Here is a 21,119-nt window from a genome sequence, read left to right as displayed (position 1 = left end):
AGGGTTGCTCACCACTCGGTAGGATTTTTCAAACTTAGGCGAGTAGTGGACTGCAGCTAAGCCCCCGAGTGGGGGGGTTGCTCACCACTCGGTAGGATTTTTCAAACTTAGGCGAGTACTGGACTGCAGCTAAGCCTCCTAGTGGGGGGGTTGCTCACCACTCGATAGGATTTTTCAAACTTAGGCGAGTACTGGACTGCAGCTAAGCCACCGAGTGAGAGGGTTGCTCACCACTCGGTAGGATTTTTCAAACTTAGGCGAGCACTTGACTGCAGCTAATCCCCCGAGTGAGAGGGTTGCTCACCACTCGGTAGGATTTTTCAAACTTAGGCGAGTAATGGACTGCAGCTAAGCCCCCGAGTGAGAGGGTTGCTCACCACTCGGAAGGATTTTTCAAACTTAGGCGAGTACTGGACTGCAGCTAAGCCCCCGAGTGGGAGGGTTGCTCACCACTCGGTAGGATTTTTCAAACTTAGGCGAGCACTGGACTGCAGCTAAGCCCCCGAGTGAGAGGGTTGCTCACCACTCGGTAGGAATTTTCAAACTTAGGCGAGTACTGGACTGCAGCTAAGCCCCCGAGTGGGGGGGTTGCTCACCACTCGATAGGATTTTTCAAACTTAGGCGAGTACTGGACTGCAGCTAAGCCACCGAGTGAGAGGGTTGCTCACCACTCGGTAGGATTTTTCAAACTTAGGCGAGCACTTGACTGCAGCTAATCCCCCGAGTGAGAGGGTTGCTCACCACTCGGTAGGATTTTTCAAACTTAGGCGAGTAATGGACTGCAGCTAAGCCCCCGAGTGAGAGGGTTGCTCACCACTCGGAAGGATTTTTCAAACTTAGGCGAGTACTGGACTGCAGCTAAGCCCCCGAGTGGGAGGGTTGCTCACCACTCGGTAGGATTTTTCAAACTTAGGCGAGCACTGGACTGCAGCTAAGCCCCCGAGTGAGAGGGTTGCTCACCACTCGATAGGATTTTTCAAACTTAGGCGAGTACTGGACTGCAGCTAAGCCCCCGAGTGAGAGGGTTGCTCACCACTCGGTAGGATTTTTCAAACATATTCGAGTACTGGACTGCAGCTAAGCCCCCGAGTGGGGGGGTTGCTCACCACTCGGTAGGATTTTTCAAACTTAGGCGAGTACTGGACTGCAGCTAAGCCCCCGAGTGAGCGGGTTGCTCACCACTCGGTAGGAATTTTCAAACTTAGCCATGTACTGGACTGCAGCTAAGCCCCCGAGTGATAGGGTTGCTCACCACTCGATAGGATTTTTCAAACTTAGGCGAGTACTGGACTGCAGCTAAGCCCCCGAGTGAGAGGGTTGCTCACCACTCGGTAGGATTTTTCAAAATTAGGCGAGCACTGGACTGCAGCTAAGCCCCCGAGCGAGAGGGTTGCTCACCACTCGATAGGATTTTTCAAACTTAGGCGAGTACTGGACTGCAGCTAAGCCCCCGAGTGAGAGGGTTGCTCACCACTCGGTAGGATTTTTCAAACATATGCGAGTACTGGACTGCAGCTAAGCCCCCGAGTGGGGGGGTTGCTCACCACTCGGTAGGATTTTTCAAACTTAGGCGAGTACTGGACTGCAGCTAAGCCCCCGAGTGAGCGGGTTGCTCACCACTCGGTAGGAATTTTCAAACTTAGCCGTGTACTGGACTGCAGCTAAGCCCCCGAGTGATAGGGTTGCTCACCACTCGATAGGATTTTTCAAACTTAGGCGAGTACTGGACTGCAGCTAAGCCCCCGAGTGAGAGGGTTGCTCACCACTCGGTAGGATTTTCCAAACTTAGGCAAGTACTGGACTGTAGCTAAGCCCCCGAGTGGGAAGGTTCCTCAACACTCGGTAGGATTTTTCAAACTTAGGCGAGTACTGGACTGCAGCTAAGCCACCGAGTGAGAGGGTTGCTCACCACTCGGTAGGATTTTTCAAACTTAGGCGAGTACTGGACTGCAGCTAAGCCCCCGAGTGAGAGGGTTGCTCACCACTCGGTAGGATTTTTCAAACATATGCGAGTACTGGACTGCAGCTAAGCCCCCGAGTGGGGGGGTTGCTCACCACTCGATAGGATTTTTCAAACTTAGGCGAGTACTGGACTGCAGCTAAGCCACCGAGTGAGAGGGTTGCTCACCACTCGGTAGGATTTTTCAAACTTAGGCGAGCACTTGACTGCAGCTAATCCCCCGAGTGAGAGGGTTGCTCACCACTCGGTAGGATTTTTCAAACTTAGGCGAGTAATGGACTGCAGCTAAGCCCCCGAGTGAGAGGGTTGCTCACCACTCGGAAGGATTTTTCAAACTTAGGCGAGTACTGGACTGCAGCTAAGCCCCCGAGTGGGAGGGTTGCTCACCACTCGGTAGGATTTTTCAAACTTAGGCGAGCACTGGACTGCAGCTAAGCCCCCGAGTGAGAGGGTTGCTCACCACTCGATAGGATTTTTCAAACTTAGGCGAGTACTGGACTGCAGCTAAGCCCCCGAGTGAGAGGGTTGCTCACCACTCGGTAGGATTTTTCAAACATATTCGAGTACTGGACTGCAGCTAAGCCCCCGAGTGGGGGGGTTGCTCACCACTCGGTAGGATTTTTCAAACTTAGGCGAGTACTGGACTGCAGCTAAGCCCCCGAGTGAGCGGGTTGCTCACCACTCGGTAGGAATTTTCAAACTTAGCCATGTACTGGACTGCAGCTAAGCCCCCGAGTGATAGGGTTGCTCACCACTCGATAGGATTTTTCAAACTTAGGCGAGTACTGGACTGCAGCTAAGCCCCCGAGTGAGAGGGTTGCTCACCACTCGGTAGGATTTTTCAAAATTAGGCGAGCACTGGACTGCAGCTAAGCCCCCGAGCGAGAGGGTTGCTCACCACTCGATAGGATTTTTCAAACTTAGGCGAGTACTGGACTGCAGCTAAGCCCCCGAGTGAGAGGGTTGCTCACCACTCGGTAGGATTTTTCAAACATATGCGAGTACTGGACTGCAGCTAAGCCCCCGAGTGGGGGGGTTGCTCACCACTCGGTAGGATTTTTCAAACTTAGGCGAGTACTGGACTGCAGCTAAGCCCCCGAGTGAGCGGGTTGCTCACCACTCGGTAGGAATTTTCAAACTTAGCCGTGTACTGGACTGCAGCTAAGCCCCCGAGTGATAGGGTTGCTCACCACTCGATAGGATTTTTCAAACTTAGGCGAGTACTGGACTGCAGCTAAGCCCCCGAGTGAGAGGGTTGCTCACCACTCGGTAGGATTTTCCAAACTTAGGCAAGTACTGGACTGTAGCTAAGCCCCCGAGTGGGAAGGTTCCTCAACACTCGGTAGGATTTTTCAAACTTAGGCGAGTACTGGACTGCAGCTAAGCCACCGAGTGAGAGGGTTGCTCACCACTCGGTAGGATTTTTCAAACTTAGGCGAGCACTGGACTGCAGCTAATCCCCCGAGTGAGAGGGTTGCTCACCACTCGGTAGGATTTTTCAAACTTAGGCGAGTACTGGACTGCAGCTAAGCCCCCCGAGTGAGAGGGTTGCTCACCACTCGGTACGATTTTTCAAACTTAGGCGAGTACTGGACTGCAGCTAAGCCCCCCGAGTGAGAGGGTTGCTCACCACTCGGTAGGATTTTTCAAACTTAGGCGAGCACTTGACTGCAGCTAATCCCCCGAGTGAGAGGGTTGCTCACCACTCGGTAGGATTTTTCAAACTTAGGCGAGTAATGGACTGCAGCTAAGCCCCCGAGTGAGAGGGTTGCTCACCACTCGGAAGGATTTTTCAAACTTAGGCGAGTACTGGACTGCAGCTAAGCCCCCGAGTGGGAGGGTTGCTCACCACTCGGTAGGATTTTTCAAACTTAGGCGAGCACTGGACTGCAGCTAAGCCCCCGAGTGAGAGGGTTGCTCACCACTCGGTAGGAATTTTCAAACTTAGGCGAGTACTGGACTGCAGCTAAGCCCCCGAGTGGGGGGGTTGCTCACCACTCGATAGGATTTTTCAAACTTAGGCGAGTACTGGACTGCAGCTAAGCCACCGAGTGAGAGGGTTGCTCACCACTCGGTAGGATTTTTCAAACTTAGGCGAGCACTTGACTGCAGCTAATCCCCCGAGTGAGAGGGTTGCTCACCACTCGGTAGGATTTTTCAAACTTAGGCGAGTAATGGACTGCAGCTAAGCCCCCGAGTGAGAGGGTTGCTCACCACTCGGAAGGATTTTTCAAACTTAGGCGAGTACTGGACTGCAGCTAAGCCCCCGAGTGGGAGGGTTGCTCACCACTCGGTAGGATTTTTCAAACTTAGGCGAGCACTGGACTGCAGCTAAGCCCCCGAGTGAGAGGGTTGCTCACCACTCGATAGGATTTTTCAAACTTAGGCGAGTACTGGACTGCAGCTAAGCCCCCGAGTGAGAGGGTTGCTCACCACTCGGTAGGATTTTTCAAACATATGCGAGTACTGGACTGCAGCTAAGCCCCCGAGTGGGGGGGTTGCTCACCACTCGGTAGGATTTTTCAAACTTAGGCGAGTACTGGACTGCAGCTAAGCCCCCGAGTGAGCGGGTTGCTCACCACTCGGTAGGAATTTTCAAACTTAGCCATGTACTGGACTGCAGCTAAGCCCCCGAGTGATAGGGTTGCTCACCACTCGATAGGATTTTTCAAACTTAGGCGAGTACTGGACTGCAGCTAAGCCCCCGAGTGAGAGGGTTGCTCACCACTCGGTAGGATTTTTCAAAATTAGGCGAGCACTGGACTGCAGCTAAGCCCCCGAGTGAGAGGGTTGCTCACCACTCGATAGGATTTTTCAAACTTAGGCGAGTACTGGACTGCAGCTAAGCCCCCGAGTGAGAGGGTTGCTCACCACTCGGTAGGATTTTTCAAACATATGCGAGTACTGGACTGCAGCTAAGCCCCCGAGTGGGGGGGTTGCTCACCACTCGGTAGGATTTTTCAAACTTAGGCGAGTACTGGACTGCAGCTAAGCCCCCGAGTGAGCGGGTTGCTCACCACTCGGTAGGAATTTTCAAACTTAGCCGTGTACTGGACTGCAGCTAAGCCCCCGAGTGATAGGGTTGCTCACCACTCGATAGGATTTTTCAAACTTAGGCGAGTACTGGACTGCAGCTAAGCCCCCGAGTGAGAGGGTTGCTCACCACTCGGTAGGATTTTCCAAACTTAGGCAAGTACTGGACTGTAGCTAAGCCCCCGAGTGGGAAGGTTCCTCAACACTCGGTAGGATTTTTCAAACTTAGGCGAGTACTGGACTGCAGCTAAGCCACCGAGTGAGAGGGTTGCTCACCACTCGGTAGGATTTTTCAAACTTAGGCGAGCACTGGACTGCAGCTAATCCCCCGAGTGAGAGGGTTGCTCACCACTCGGTAGGATTTTTCAAACTTAGGCGAGTACTGGACTGCAGCTAAGCCCCCCGAGTGAGAGGGTTGCTCACCACTCGGTACGATTTTTCAAACTTAGGCGAGTACTGGACTGCAGCTAAGCCCCCCGAGTGAGAGGGTTGCTCACCACTCGGTAGGATTTTTCAAACTTAGGCGAGTACTGGAGTGCAGCTAAGGCCCCGAGTGGGGGGTTGCTCACCACTCAGTAGGATTTTCAAACTTGGGCGAGTACTGGACTGCAGCTATGCCCCCGAGTGAGAGGGTTGCTCACCACTCGGTAGGATTTTTCAAACTTAGGCGAGCACTGGACTGCAGCTAAGCCCCCGAGTGAGAGGGTTGCTCACCACTCGGTAGGATTTTTCAAACTTAGGCGAGTACTGGACTGCAGCTAAGCCCCCGAGTGGGGGGGTTGCTCACCACTCGGTAGGATTTTTCAAACATAGGCGAGTACTGGACTGCAGCTAAGCCCCCGAGTGAGAGGGTTGCTCACCACTCGGTAGGATTTTTCAAACTTAGGCGAGTACTGGACTGCAGCTAAGCCCCCGAGTGGGGGGGTTGCTCACCACTCGGTAGGATTTTTCAAACTTGGGCGAGTACTGGACTGCAGCTAAGCCCCCGAGTGAGCGGGTTGCTCACCACTCGGTAGGATTTTTCAAACTTAGGCGAGTACTGGACTGGAGCTAAGCCACCGAGTGAGAGGGTTGCTCACCACTCGGTAGGATTTTTCAAACTTAGGCGAGTACTGGACTGCAGCTAAGCCCCCGAGTGAGAGGGTTGCTCACCACTCGGTAGGAATTTTCAAACTTAGGCGAGTACTGGACTGCAGCTAAGCCCCCGAGTGGGGGGGTTGCTCACCACTCGATAGGATTTTTCAAACTTAGGCGAGAACTGGACTGCAGCTAAGCCACCGAGTGAGAGGGTTGCTCACCACTCGGTAGGATTTTTCAAACTTAGGCGAGCACTTGACTGCAGCTAATCCCCCGAGTGAGAGGGTTGCTCACCACTCGGTAGGATTTTTCAAACTTAGGCGAGTAATGGACTGCAGCTAAGCCCCCGAGTGAGAGGGTTGCTCACCACTCGGAAGGATTTTTCAAACTTAGGCGAGTACTGGACTGCAGCTAAGCCCCCGAGTGGGAGGGTTGCTCACCACTCGGTAGGATTTTTCAAACTTAGGCGAGCACTGGACTGCAGCTAAGCCCCCGAGTGAGAGGGTTGCTCACCACTCGATAGGATTTTTCAAACTTAGGCGAGTACTGGACTGCAGCTAAGCCCCCGAGTGAGAGGGTTGCTCACCACTCGGTAGGATTTTTCAAACATATGCGAGTACTGGACTGCAGCTAAGCCCCCGAGTGGGGGGGTTGCTCACCACTCGGTAGGATTTTTCAAACTTAGGCGAGTACTGGACTGCAGCTAAGCCCCCGAGTGAGCGGGTTGCTCACCACTCGGTAGGAATTTTCAAACTTAGCCATGTACTGGACTGCAGCTAAGCCCCCGAGTGATAGGGTTGCTCACCACTCGATAGGATTTTTCAAACTTAGGCGAGTACTGGACTGCAGCTAAGCCCCCGAGTGAGAGGGTTGCTCACCACTCGGTAGGATTTTTCAAAATTAGGCGAGCACTGGACTGCAGCTAAGCCCCCGAGTGAGAGGGTTGCTCACCACTCGATAGGATTTTTCAAACTTAGGCGAGTACTGGACTGCAGCTAAGCCCCCGAGTGAGAGGGTTGCTCACCACTCGGTAGGATTTTTCAAACATATGCGAGTACTGGACTGCAGCTAAGCCCCCGAGTGGGGGGGTTGCTCACCACTCGGTAGGATTTTTCAAACTTAGGCGAGTACTGGACTGCAGCTAAGCCCCCGAGTGAGCGGGTTGCTCACCACTCGGTAGGAATTTTCAAACTTAGCCGTGTACTGGACTGCAGCTAAGCCCCCGAGTGATAGGGTTGCTCACCACTCGATAGGATTTTTCAAACTTAGGCGAGTACTGGACTGCAGCTAAGCCCCCGAGTGAGAGGGTTGCTCACCACTCGGTAGGATTTTCCAAACTTAGGCAAGTACTGGACTGTAGCTAAGCCCCCGAGTGGGAAGGTTCCTCAACACTCGGTAGGATTTTTCAAACTTAGGCGAGTACTGGACTGCAGCTAAGCCACCGAGTGAGAGGGTTGCTCATCACTCGGTAGGATTTTTCAAACTTAGGCGAGCACTGGACTGCAGCTAATCCCCCGAGTGAGAGGGTTGCTCACCACTCGGTAGGATTTTTCAAACTTAGGCGAGTACTAGACTGCAGCTAAGCCCCCCGAGTGAGAGGGTTGCTCACCACTCGGTACGATTTTTCAAACTTAGGCGAGTACTGGACTGCAGCTAAGCCCCCAGAGTGAGAGGGTTGCTCACCACTCGGTAGGATTTTTCAAACTTAGGCGAGTACTGGAGTGCAGCTAAGGCCCCGAGTGGGGGGTTGCTCACCACTCAGTAGGATTTTCAAACTTGGGCGAGTACTGGACTGCAGCTATGCCCCCGAGTGAGAGGGTTGCTCACCACTCGGTAGGATTTTTCAAACTTAGGCGAGCACTGGACTGCAGCTAAGCCCCCGAGTGAGAGGGTTGCTCACCACTCGGTAGGATTTTTCAAACTTAGGCGAGTACTGGACTGCAGCTAAGCCCCCGAGTGGGGGGGTTGCTCACCACTCGGTAGGATTTTTCAAACATAGGCGAGTACTGGACTGCAGCTAAGCCCCCGAGTGAGAGGGTTGCTCACCACTCGGTAGGATTTTTCAAACTTAGGCGAGTACTGGACTGCAGCTAAGCCCCCGAGTGGGGGGGTTGCTCACCACTCGGTAGGATTTTTCAAACTTGGGCGAGTACTGGACTGCAGCTAAGCCCCCGAGTGAGCGGGTTGCTCACCACTCGGTAGGATTTTTCAAACTTAGGCGAGTACTGGACTGGAGCTAAGCCACCGAGTGAGAGGGTTGCTCACCACTCGGTAGGATTTTTCAAACTTAGGCGAGTACTGGACTGCAGCTAAGCCCCCGAGTGAGAGGGTTGCTCACCACTCGGTAGGAATTTTCAAACTTAGGCGAGTACTGGACTGCAGCTAAGCCCCCGAGTGGGGGGGTTGCTCACCACTCGATAGGATTTTTCAAACTTAGGCGAGTACTGGACTGCAGCTAAGCCACCGAGTGAGAGGGTTGCTCACCACTCGGTAGGATTTTTCAAACTTAGGCGAGCACTTGACTGCAGCTAATCCCCCGAGTGAGAGGGTTGCTCACCACTCGGTAGGATTTTTCAAACTTAGGCGAGTAATGGACTGCAGCTAAGCCCCCGAGTGAGAGGGTTGCTCACCACTCGGAAGGATTTTTCAAACTTAGGCGAGTACTGGACTGCAGCTAAGCCCCCGAGTGGGAGGGTTGCTCACCACTCGGTAGGAATTTTCAAACTTAGGCGAGTACTGGACTGCAGCTAAGCCCCCGAGTGAGAGGGTTGCTCACCACTCGGTAGGATTTTTCAAACTTAGGCGAGCACTGGACTGCAGCTAAGCCCCCGAGTGAGAGGGTTGCTCACCACTCGATAGGATTTTTCAAACTTAGGCGAGTACTGGACTGCAGCTAAGCCCCCGAGTGAGAGGGTTGCTCACCACTCGGTAGGAATTTTCAAACTTAGGCGAGTACTGGACTGCAGCTAAGCCCCCGAGTGGGGGGGTTGCTCACCACTCGATAGGATTTTTCAAACTTAGGCGAGTACTGGACTGCAGCTAAGCCACCGAGTGAGAGGGTTGCTCACCACTCGGTAGGATTTTTCAAACTTAGGCGAGCACTTGACTGCAGCTAATCCCCCGAGTGAGAGGGTTGCTCACCACTCGGTAGGATTTTTCAAACTTAGGCGAGTAATGGACTGCAGCTAAGCCCCCGAGTGAGAGGGTTGCTCACCACTCGGAAGGATTTTTCAAACTTAGGCGAGTACTGGACTGCAGCTAAGCCCCCGAGTGGGAGGGTTGCTCACCACTCGGTAGGAATTTTCAAACTTAGGCGAGTACTGGACTGCAGCTAAGCCCCCGAGTGAGAGGGTTGCTCACCACTCGGTAGGATTTTTCAAACTTAGGCGAGCACTGGACTGCAGCTAAGCCCCCGAGTGAGAGGGTTGCTCACCACTCGATAGGATTTTTCAAACTTAGGCGAGTACTGGACTGCAGCTAAGCCCCCGAGTGAGAGGGTTGCTCACCACTCGGTAGGAATTTTCAAACTTAGGCGAGTACTGGACTGCAGCTAAGCCCCCGAGTGGGGGGGTTGCTCACCACTCGATAGGATTTTTCAAACTTAGGCGAGGACTGGACTGCAGCTAAGCCACCGAGTGAGAGGGTTGCTCACCACTCGGTAGGATTTTTCAAACTTAGGCGAGCACTTGACTGCAGCTAATCCCCCGAGTGAGAGGGTTGCTCACCACTCGGTAGGATTTTTCAAACTTAGGCGAGTAATGGACTGCAGCTAAGCCCCCGAGTGAGAGGGTTGCTCACCACTCGGAAGGATTTTTCAAACTTAGGCGAGTACTGGACTGCAGCTAAGCCCCCGAGTGGGAGGGTTGCTCACCACTCGGTAGGAATTTTCAAACTTAGGCGAGTACTGGACTGCAGCTAAGCCCCCGAGTGAGAGGGTTGCTCACCACTCGGTAGGATTTTTCAAACTTAGGCGAGCACTGGACTGCAGCTAAGCCCCCGAGTGAGAGGGTTGCTCACCACTCGATAGGATTTTTCAAACTTAGGCGAGTACTGGACTGCAGCTAAGCCCCCGAGTGAGAGGGTTGCTCACCACTCGGTAGGATTTTTCAAACATATGCGAGTACTGGACTGCAGCTAAGCCCCCGAGTGGGGGGGTTGCTCACCACTCGGTAGGATTTTTCAAACTTAGGCGAGTACTGGACTGCAGCTAAGCCCCCGAGTGAGCGGGTTGCTCACCACTCGGTAGGAATTTTCAAACTTAGCCGTGTACTGGACTGCAGCTAAGCCCCCGAGTGATAGGGTTGCTCACCACTCGATAGGATTTTTCAAACTTACGCGAGTACTGGACTGCAGCTAAGCCCCCGAGTGAGAGGGTTGCTCACCACTCGGTACGATTTTTCAAACTTAGGCGAGTACTGGAGTGCAGCTAAGGCCCCGAGTGGGGGGTTGCTCACCACTCAGTAGTATTTTTCAAACTTGGGCGAGTACTGGACTGCAGCTATGCCCCCGAGTGAGAGGGTTGCTCACCACTCGGTAGGATTTTTCAAACTTAGGCGAGCATTGGACTGCAGCTAAGCCCCCGAGTGAGAGGGTTGCTCACCACTCGGTAGGATTTTTCAAACTTAGGCGAAGTACTGGACTGCAGCTAAGCCCCCGAGTGGGGGGGTTGCTCACCACTCGGTAGGATTTTTCAAACTTAGGCGAGTACTGGACTGCAGCTAAGCCCCCGAGTGAGAGGGTTGCTCACCACTCGGTAGGATTTTTCAAACTTAGGCGAGTACTGGACTGCAGCTAAGCCCCCGAGTGGGGGGGTTGCTCACCACTCGGTAGGATTTTTCAAACTTAGGCGAGTACTGGACTGCAGCTAAGCCCCCGAGTGAGCGGGTTGCTCACCACTCGGTAGGATTTTTCAAACTTAGGCGAGTACTGGACTGGAGCTAAGCCACCGAGTGAGAGGGTTGCTCTCCACTCGGTAGGATTTTTCAAACTTAGGCGAGTACTGGACTGCAGCTAAGCCCCCGAGTGAGAGGGTTGCTCACCACTCGGTAGGAATTTTCAAACTTAGGCGAGTACTGGACTGCAGCTAAGCCCCCGAGTGGGGGGGTTGCTCACCACTCGATAGGATTTTTCAAACTTAGGCGAGTACTGGACTGCAGCTAAGCCCCGAGTGAGAGGGTTGCTCACCACTCGGTAGGATTTTCCAAACTTAGGCAAGTACTGGACTGTAGCTAAGCCCCCGAGTGGGAAGGTTCCTCAACACTCGGTAGGATTTTTCAAACTTAGGCGAGTACTGGACTGCAGCTAAGCCACCGAGTGAGAGGGTTGCTCACCACTCGGTAGGATTTTTCAAACTTAGGCGAGTACTGGACTGCAGCTAAGCCCCCGAGTGGGAGGGTTGCTCACCACTCGGTAGGAATTTTCAAACTTAGGCGAGTACTGGACTGCAGCTAAGCCCCCGAGTGAGAGGGTTGCTCAACACTCGGTAGGATTTTTCAAACTTAGGCGAGCACTGGACTGCAGCTAAGCCCCCGAGTGAGAGGGTTGCTCACCACTCGATAGGATTTTTCAAACTTAGGCGAGTACTGGACTGCAGCTAAGCCCCCGAGTGAGAGGGTTGCTCACCACTCGGTAGGATTTTTCAAACATATGCGAGTACTGGACTGCAGCTAAGCCCCCTAGTGGGGGGGTTGCTCACCACTCGGTAGGATTTTTCAAACTTAGGCGAGTACTGGACTGCAGCTAAGCCCCCGAGTGAGCGGGTTCCTCACCACTCGGTAGGAATTTTCAAACTTAGCCGTGTACTGGACTGCAGCTAAGCCCCCGAGTGATAGGGTTGCTCACCACTCGATAGGATTTTTCAAACTTAGGCGAGTACTGGACTGCAGCTAAGCCCCCGAGTGAGAGGGTTGCTCACCACTCGGTAGGATTTTCCAAACTTAGGCAAGTACTGGACTGTAGCTAAGCCCCCGAGTGGGAAGGTTCCTCAACACTCGGTAGGATTTTTCAAACTTAGGCGAGTACTGGACTGCAGCTAAGCCACCGAGTGAGAGGGTTGCTCACCACTCGGTAGGATTTTTCAAACTTAGGCGAGCACTGGACTGCAGCTAAGCCCCCCGAGTGAGAGGGTTGCTCACCACTCGGTACGATTTTTCAAACTTAGGCGAGTACTGGACTGCAGCTAAGCCCCCCGAGTGAGAGGGTTGCTCACCACTCGGTAGGATTTTTCAAACTTAGGCGAGTACTAGAGTGCAGCTAAGGCCCCGAGTGGGGGGTTGCTCACCACTCAGTAGGATTTTCAAACTTGGGCGAGTACTGGACTGCAGCTATGCCCCCGAGTGAGAGGGTTGCTCACCACTCGGTAGGATTTTTCAAACTTAGGCGAGCACTGGACTGCAGCTAAGCCCCCGAGTGAGAGGGTTGCTCACCACTCGGTAGGATTTTTCAAACTTAGGCGAGTACTGGACTGCAGCTAAGCCCCCGAGTGGGGGGGTTGCTCACCACTCGGTAGGATTTTTCAAACTTAGGCGAGTACTGGACTGCAGCTAAGCCCCCGAGTGAGAGGGTTGCTCACCACTCGGTAGGATTTTTCAAACTTAGGCGAGTACTGGACTGCAGCTAAGCCCCCGAGTGGGGGGGTTGCTCACCACTCGGTAGGATTTTTCAAACTTAGGCGAGTACTGGACTGCAGCTAAGCCCCCGAGTGAGCAGGTTGCTCACCACTCGGTAGGATTTTTCAAACTTAGGCGAGTACTGGACTGGAGCTAAGCCACCGAGTGAGAGGGTTGCTCACCACTCGGTAGGATTTTTCAAACTTAGGCGAGTACTGGACTGCAGCTAAGCCCCCGAGTGAGAGGGTTGCTCACCACTCGGTAGGATTTTTCAAACTTAGGCGAGTACTGGACTGCAGCTAAGCCCCCGAGTGGGGGGGTTGCTCACCACTCGATAGGATTTTTCAAACTTAGGCGAGTACTGGACTGCAGCTAAGCCACCGAGTGAGAGGGTTGCTCACCACTCGGTAGGATTTTTCAAACTTAGGCGAGCACTTGACTGCAGCTAATCCCCCGAGTGAGAGGGTTGCTCACCACTCGGTAGGATTTTTCAAACTTAGGCGAGTAATGGACTGCAGCTAAGCCCCCGAGTGAGAGGGTTGCTCACCACTCGGAAGGATTTTTCAAACTTAGGCGAGTACTGGACTGCAGCTAAGCCCCCGAGTGGGAGGGTTGCTCACCACTCGGTAGGAATTTTCAAACTTAGGCGAGTACTGGACTGCAGCTAAGCCCCCGAGTGAGAGGGTTGCTCACCACTCGGTAGGATTTTTCAAACTTAGGCGAGCACTGGACTGCAGCTAAGCCCCCGAGTGAGAGGGTTGCTCACCACTCGATAGGATTTTTCAAACTTAGGCGAGTACTGGACTGCAGCTAAGCCCCCGAGTGAGAGGGTTGCTCACCACTCGGTAGGATTTTTCAAACATATGCGAGTACTGGACTGCAGCTAAGCCCCCGAGTGGGGGGGTTGCTCACCACTCGGTAGGATTTTTCAAACTTAGGCGAGTACTGGACTGCAGCTAAGCCCCCGAGTGAGTGGGTTGCTCACCACTCGGTAGGAATTTTCAAACTTAGCCGTGTACTGGACTGCAGCTAAGCCCCCGAGTGATAGGGTTGCTCACCACTCGATAGGATTTTTCAAACTTAGGCGAGTACTGGACTGCAGCTAAGCCCCCGAGTGAGAGGGTTGCTCACCACTCGGTAGGATTTTTCAAACATATGCGAGTACTGGACTGCAGCTAAGCCCCCGAGTGAGAGGGTTGCTCACCACTCGGTACGATTTTTCAAACTTAGGCGAGTACTGGACTGCAGCTAAGCCCCCCGAGTGAGAGGGTTGCTCACCACTCGGTAGGATTTTTCAAACTTAGGCGAGTACTGGACTGCAGCTAAGCCCCCCGAGTGAGAGGGTTGCTCACCACTCGGTACGATTTTTCAAACTTAGGCGAGTACTGGACTGCAGCTAAGCCCCCGAGTGGGAGGGTTGCTCACCACTCGGTAGGAATTTTCAAACTTAGGCGAGTACTGGACTGCAGCTAAGCCCCCGAGTGAGAGGGTTGCTCACCACTCGGTAGGATTTTTCAAACATAGGCGAGTACTGGACTGCAGCTAAACCCCCGAGTGAGAGGGTTGCTCACCACTCGGTAGGAATTTTCAAACTTAGGCGAGTACTGGACTGCAGCTAAGCCCCCGAGTGGGGGGGTTGCTCACCACTCGATAGGATTTTTCAAACTTAGGCGAGTACTGGACTGCAGCTAAGCCCCGAGTGAGAGGGTTGCTCACCACTCGGTAGGATTTTCCAAACTTAGGCGAGTACTGGACTGGAGCTAAGCCACCGAGTGAGAGGGTTGCTCACCACTCGGTAGGATTTTTCAAACTTAGGCGAGTACTGGACTGCAACTAAGCCCCCGAGTGAGAGGGTTGCTCACCACTCGGTAGGATTTTCCAAACTTAGGCAAGTACTGGACTGTAGCTAAGCCCCCGAGTGAGAGGGTTGCTCACCACTCGGTAGGATTTTTCAAACTTAGGCGAGCACTGGACTGCAGCTAAGCCCCCGAGTGAGCAGGTTGCTCACCACTCGGTAGGATTTTTCAAACTTAGGCGAGTACTGGACTGCAGCTAAGCCCCCGAGTGAGAGGGTTGCTCACCACTCGGTAGGATTTTCCAAACTTAGGCAAGTACTGGACTGTAGCTAAGCCCCCGAGTGAGAGGGTTGCTCACCACTCGGTAGGATTTTTCAAACTTAGGCGAGCACTGGACTGCAGCTATGCCCCCGAGTGAGCGGGTTGCTCACCACTCGGTAGGATTTTTCAAACTTAGGCGAGTACTGGACTGCAGCTAAGCCCCCGAGTGGGGGGGTTGCTCACCACTCGATAGGATTTTTCAAACTTAGGCGAGTACTGGACTGCAGCTAAGCCCCGAGTGAGAGGGTTGCTCACCACTCGGTAGGATTTTCCAAACTTAGGCAAGTACTGGACTGTAGCTAAGCCCCCGAGTGGGAAGGTTCCTCAACACTCGGTAGGATTTTTCAAACTTAGGCGAGTACTGGACTGCAGCTAAGCCACCGAGTGAGAGGGTTGCTCACCACTCGGTAGGATTTTTCAAACTGAGGCGAGTACTGGACTGCAGCTAAGCCCCCGAGTGGGGGGGTTGCTCACCACTCGATAGGATTTTTCAAACTTAGGTGAGTACTGGACTGCAGCTAAGCCCCGAGTGAGAGGGTTGCTCACCACTCGGTAGGATTTTCCAAACTTAGGCAAGTACTGGACTGTAGCTAAGCCCCCGAGTGGGAAGGTTCCTCAACACTCGGTAGGATTTTTCAAACTTAGGCGAGTACTGGACTGCAGCTAAGCCACCGAGTGAGAGGGTTGCTCACCACTCTGTAGGATTTTTCAAACTTAGGCGAGCACTTGACTGCAGCTAATCCCCCGAGTGAGAGGGCTGCTCACCACTCGGTAGGATTTTTCAAACTTAGGCGAGTAATGGACTGCAGGTAATCCCCCGAGTGAGAGGGTTGCTCACCACTCGGAAGGATTTTTCAAACTTAGGCGAGTACTGGACTGCAGCTAAGCCCCCGAGTGAGAGGGTTGCTCACCACTCGGTAGGAATATTCAAACTTAGGCGAGTACTGGAATGCAGCTAAGCCCCCGAGTGGGGGGGTTGCTCACCACTCGATAGGATTTTTCAAACTTAAGCGAGTACTGGACTGCAGCTAAGCCCCGAGTGAGAGGGTTGCTCACCACTCGGTAGGATTTTCCAAACTTAGGCAAGTACTGGACTGTAGCTAAGCCCCCGAGTGGGAAGGTTCCTCAACACTCGGTAGGATTTTTCAAACTTAGGCGAGTACTGGACTGCAGCTAAGCCACCGAGTGAGAGGGTTGCTCACCACTCGGTAGGATTTTTCAAACTTAGGCGAGCACTTGACTGCAGCTAATCCCCCGAGTGAGAGGGCTGCTCACCACTCGGTAGGATTTTTCAAACTTAGGCGAGTAATGGACTGCAGGTAAGCCCCCGAGTGAGAGGGTTGCTCACCACTCGGAAGGATTTTTCAAACTTAGGCGAGTACTAGACTGCAGCTAAGCCCCCGAGTGGGAGGGTTGCTCACCACTCGGTAGGAATTTTCAAACTTAGGCGAGTACTGGACTGCAGCTAAGCCCCCGAGTGAGAGGATTGCTCACCACTCGATAGGATTTTTCAAACTTAGGCGAGTACTGGACTGCAGCTAAGCCCCGAGTGAGAGGGTTGCTCACCACTCGGTAGGATTTTCCAAACTTAGGCAAGTACTGGACTGTAGCTAAGCCCCCGAGTGGGAAGGTTCCTCAACACTCGGTAGGATTTTTCAAACTTAGGCGAGTACTGGACTGCAGCTAAGCCACCGAGTGAGAGGGTTGCTCACCACTCGGTAGGATTTTTCAAACTTAGGCGAGCACTTGACTGCAGCTAATCCCTCGAGTGAGAGGGTTGCTCACCACTCGGTAGGATTTTTCAAACTTAGGCGATTACTGGACTGCAGCTAAGCCCCCCGAGTGAGAGGGTTGCTCACCACTCGGTAGGATTTTTCATACTTAGGCGAGTACTGGAGTGCAGCTAAGCCCCCGAGTGGGGGGTTGCTCACCACTCCGTAGGATTTTTCAAACTTGGGCGAGTACTGGACTGAAGCTAAGCCCCCGAGTGAGAGGGTTGCTCACCAGTCGGTAAGATTTTTCAAACTTAAGCGAGCACTGGACTGCAGCTAAGCCCCCGAGTGAGAGGGTTGCTCACCACTCGATAGGATTTTTCAAACTTAGGCGAGTACTGGACTGCAGCTAAGCCCCCGAGTGAGAGGGTTGCTCACCACTCGGTAGGATTTTTCAAACATAGGCGAGTACTGGACTGCAGCTAAGCCCCCGAGTGGGGGGGTTGCTCAACACTCGGTAGGATTTTTCAAACTTAGGCAAGTACTGGACTGCAGCTAAGCCCCCGAGTGAGCGGGTTGCTCACCACTTGGTAGGAATTTTCAAACTTAGCCGTGGACTGGACTGCAGCTAAGCCCCCGAGTGAGAGGGTTGCTCACCAGTCGGTAGGATTTTTCAAACTTAAGCGAGCACTGGACTGCAGCTAAGCCCCCGAGTGAGAGGGTTGCTCACCACTCGATAGGATTTTTCAAACATAGGCGAGTACTGGACTGCAGCTAAGCCCCCGAGTGAGAGGGTTGCTCACCACTCGGTAGGAATTTTCAAACTTAGGCGAGTACTGGACTGCAGCTAAGCCCCCGAGTGGGGGGGTTGCTCACCACTCGATAGGATTTTTCAAACTTAGGCGAGTACTGGACTGCAGCTAAGCCCCGAGTGAGAGGGTTGCTCACCACTCGGTAGGATTTTCCAAACTTAGGCAAGTACTGGACTGTAGCTAAGCCCCCGAGTGGGAAGGTTCCTCAACACTCGGTAGGATTTTTCAAACTTAGGCGAGTACTGGACTGCAGCTAAGCCACCGAGTGAGAGGGTTGCTCACCACTCGGTAGGATTTTTCAAACTTAGGCGAGCACTTGACTGCAGCTAATCCCCCGAGTGAGAGGGCTGCTCACCACTCGGTAGGATTTTTCAAACTTAGGCGAGTAATGGACTGCAGGTAAGCCCCCGAGTGAGAGGGTTGCTCACCACTCGGAAGGATTTTTCAAACTTAGGCGAGTACTAGACTGCAGCTAAGCCCCCGAGTGGGAGGGTTGCTCACCACTCGGTAGGAATTTTCAAACTTAGGCGAGTACTGGACTGCAGCTAAGCCCCCGAGTGAGAGGGTTGCTCACCACTCGATAGGATTTTTCAAACTTAGGCGAGTACTGGACTGCAGCTAAGCCCCGAGTGAGAGGGTTGCTCACCACTCGGTAGGATTTTCCAAACTTAGGCAAGTACTGGACTGTAGCTAAGCCCCCGAGTGGGAAGGTTCCTCAACACTCGGTAGGATTTTTCAAACTTAGGCGAGTACTAGACTGCAGCTAAGCCACCGAGTGAGAGGGTTGCTCACCACTCTGTAGGATTTTTCAAACTTAGGCGAGCACTTGACTGCAGCTAATCCCTCGAGGGAGAGGGTTGCTCACCACTCGGTAGGATTTTTCAAACTTAGGCGATTACTGAACTGCAGCTAAGCCCCCCGAGTGAGAGGGTTGCTCACCACTCGGTAGGATTTTTCATACTTAGGCGAGTACTGGAGTGCAGCTAAGCCCCCGAGTGGGGGGTTGCTCACCACTCAGTAGGATTTTTCAAACTTGGGCGAGTACTGGACTACAGCTAAGCCCCCGAGTGAGAGGGTTGCTCACCAGTCGGTAGGATTTTTCAAACTTAAGCGAGCACTGGACTGCAGCTAAGCCCCCGAGTGAGAGGGTTGCTCACCACTCGATAGGATTTTTCAAACTTAGGCGAGTACTGGACTGCAGCTAAGCCCCCGAGTGAGAGGGTTGCTCACCACTCAGTAGGATTTTTCAAACATAGGCGAGTACTGGACTGCAGCTAAGCCCCCGAGTGGGGGGGTTGCTCAACACTCGGTAGGATTTTTCAAACTTAGGCAAGTACTGGACTGCAGCTAAGCCCCCGAGTGAGCGGGTTGCTCACCACTTGGTAGGAATTTTCAAACTTAGCCGTGTACTGGACTGCAGCTAAGCCCCCGAGTGATAGGGTTGCTCACCACTCGATAGGATTTTTCAAACTTAGGCAAGTACTGGACTGCAGCTAAGCCCCCGAGTGAGAGGGTTGCTCACCACTCGGTAGGATTTTCCAAACTTAGGCAAGTACTGGACTGTAGCTAAGCCCCCGAGTGGGAAGGTTCCTCAACACTCGGTAGGATTTTTCAAACTTAGGCGAGTACTGGACTGCAGCTAAGCCCTCGAGTGAGAGGGTTGCTCACCACTCGGTAGGATTTTTCAAACTTAGGCGAGCACTGGACTGCAGCTAAGCCACCGAGTGAGAGGGTTGCTCACCACTCGGTAGGATTTTTCAAACTTAGGCGAGCACTGGACTGCAGCTAATCCCCCGAGTGAGAGGGTTGCTCACCACTCGGTAGGATTTTTCAAACTTAGGCGAGTACTGGACTGCAGCTAAGCCCCCCGAGTGAGAGGGTTGCTCACCACTCGGTACGATTTTTCAAACTTAGGCGAGTACTGGACTGCAGCTAAGCCCCCCGAGTGAGAGGGTTGCTCACCACTCGGTAGGATTTTTCAAACTTAGGCGAGTACTGGAGTGCAGCTAAGGCCCCGAGTGGGGGGTTGCTCACCACTCAGTAGGATTTTTCAAACATGGGCGAGTACTGGACTGCAGCTATGCCCCCGAGTGAGAGGGTTGCTCACCACTCGGTAGGATTTTTCAAACTTAGGCGAGCACTGGACTGCAGCTAAGCCCCCGAGTGAGAGGGTTGCTCACCACTCGGTAGGATTTTTCAAACTTAGGCGAGTACTGGACTGCAGCTAAGCCCCCGAGTGAGAGGGTTGCTCACCACTCGATAGGATTTTTCAAACTTAGGCAAGTACTGGACTGCAGCTAAGCCCTCGAGTGAGAGGGTTGCTCACCACTCGGTAGGATTTTTCAAACTTAGGCGAGTACTGGACTGCAGCTAAGCCCCCGAGTGAGAGGGTTGCTCACCACTCGGTAGGATTTTTCAAACTTAGGCGAGTACTGGACTGCAGCTAAGCCCCCGAGTGGGGGGGTTGCTCACCACTCGGTAGGATTTTTCAAACTTAGGCGAGTACTGGACTGCAGCTAAGCCCCCGAGTGAGCGGGTTGCTCACCACTCGGTAGGATTTTTCAAACTTAGGCGAGTACTGGACTGAAGCTAAGCCACCGAGTGAGAGGGTTGCTCACCACTCGGTAGGATTTTTCAAACTTAGGCGAGTACTGGACTGCAGCTAAGCCCCCGAGTGAGAGGGTTGCTCACCACTCGGTAGGATTTTTCAAACTTAGGCGAGCACTTGACTGCAGCTAAGCCCCCGAGTGAGAGGGTTGCTCACCACTCGGTAGGATTTTTCAAACTTAGGCGAGTACTGGACTGCAGCTAAGCCCCCCGAGTGAGAGGGTTGCTCACCACTCGGTAGGATTTTTGAAACTTAGGCGAGTACTGGAGTGCAGCTAAGCCCCCGAGTGGGGGGTTGCTCACCACTCAGTAGGATTTTTCAAACTTGGGCGACTACTGGACTGCAGCTAAGCCCCCGAGTGAGAGGGTTGCTCACCACTCGGTAGGATTTTTCAAACTTAGGCGAGCACTGGACTGCAGCTAAGCCCCCGAGTGAGAGGGTTGCTGACCACTCGATAGGATTTTTCAAACTTAGGCGAGTACTGGACTGCAGCTAAGCCCCCGAGTGAGAGGGTTGCTCACCACTCGGTAGGATTTTTCAAACTTAGGCGAGTACTGGACTGCAGCTAAACCCCCGAGTGGGGGGGTTGCTCACCACTCGGTAGGATTTTTCAAACTTAGGCGAGTACTGGACAACAGCTAAGCCCCCGAGTGAGCTGGTTGTTCACCACTCGGTAGGATTTTTCAAACCTAGGCGAGTACTGCACTGCAGCTAAGCCCCCCGAGTGAGAGGATTGCTCACCACTCGGTAGGATTTTTCAAACTTAGGCGAGTACTGGAGCGCAGCTAAGCCCCCGAGTGGGGGGGTTGCTCACCACTCAGTAGGTTTTTCAAACTTGGGCGAGTACTGGACTGCAGCTAAGCCCCCGAGTGAGAGGGTTGCTCACCACTCGGTAGGATTTTTCAAACTTAGGCGAGTACTGGACTGCAACTAAGCCCCCGAGTGAGCGGGTTGCTCACCACTCGGTAGGATTTTTCAAACTTAGGCGAGTACTGGACTGCAGCTAAGCCACCGAGTGAGAGGGTTGCTCACCATTCGGTAGGATTTTTCAAACTTAGGCGAGCACTTGACTGCAGCTAATCCCCCGAGTGAGAGGGTTGCTCACCACTTGGTAGGATTTTTCAAACTTAGGCGAGTACTGGAAGGCAGCTAAGCCCCCGAGTGGGAGGGTTGCTCACCACTCGGTAGGAT

The sequence above is a fragment of the Aegilops tauschii genome, chromosome 5, assembly GCF_002575655.3.
Source record: "Aegilops tauschii subsp. strangulata cultivar AL8/78 chromosome 5, Aet v6.0, whole genome shotgun sequence".
NCBI lineage: Eukaryota > Viridiplantae > Streptophyta > Magnoliopsida > Poales > Poaceae > Aegilops > Aegilops tauschii.
Note: the sequence above shows the minus strand (reverse complement) of the source record.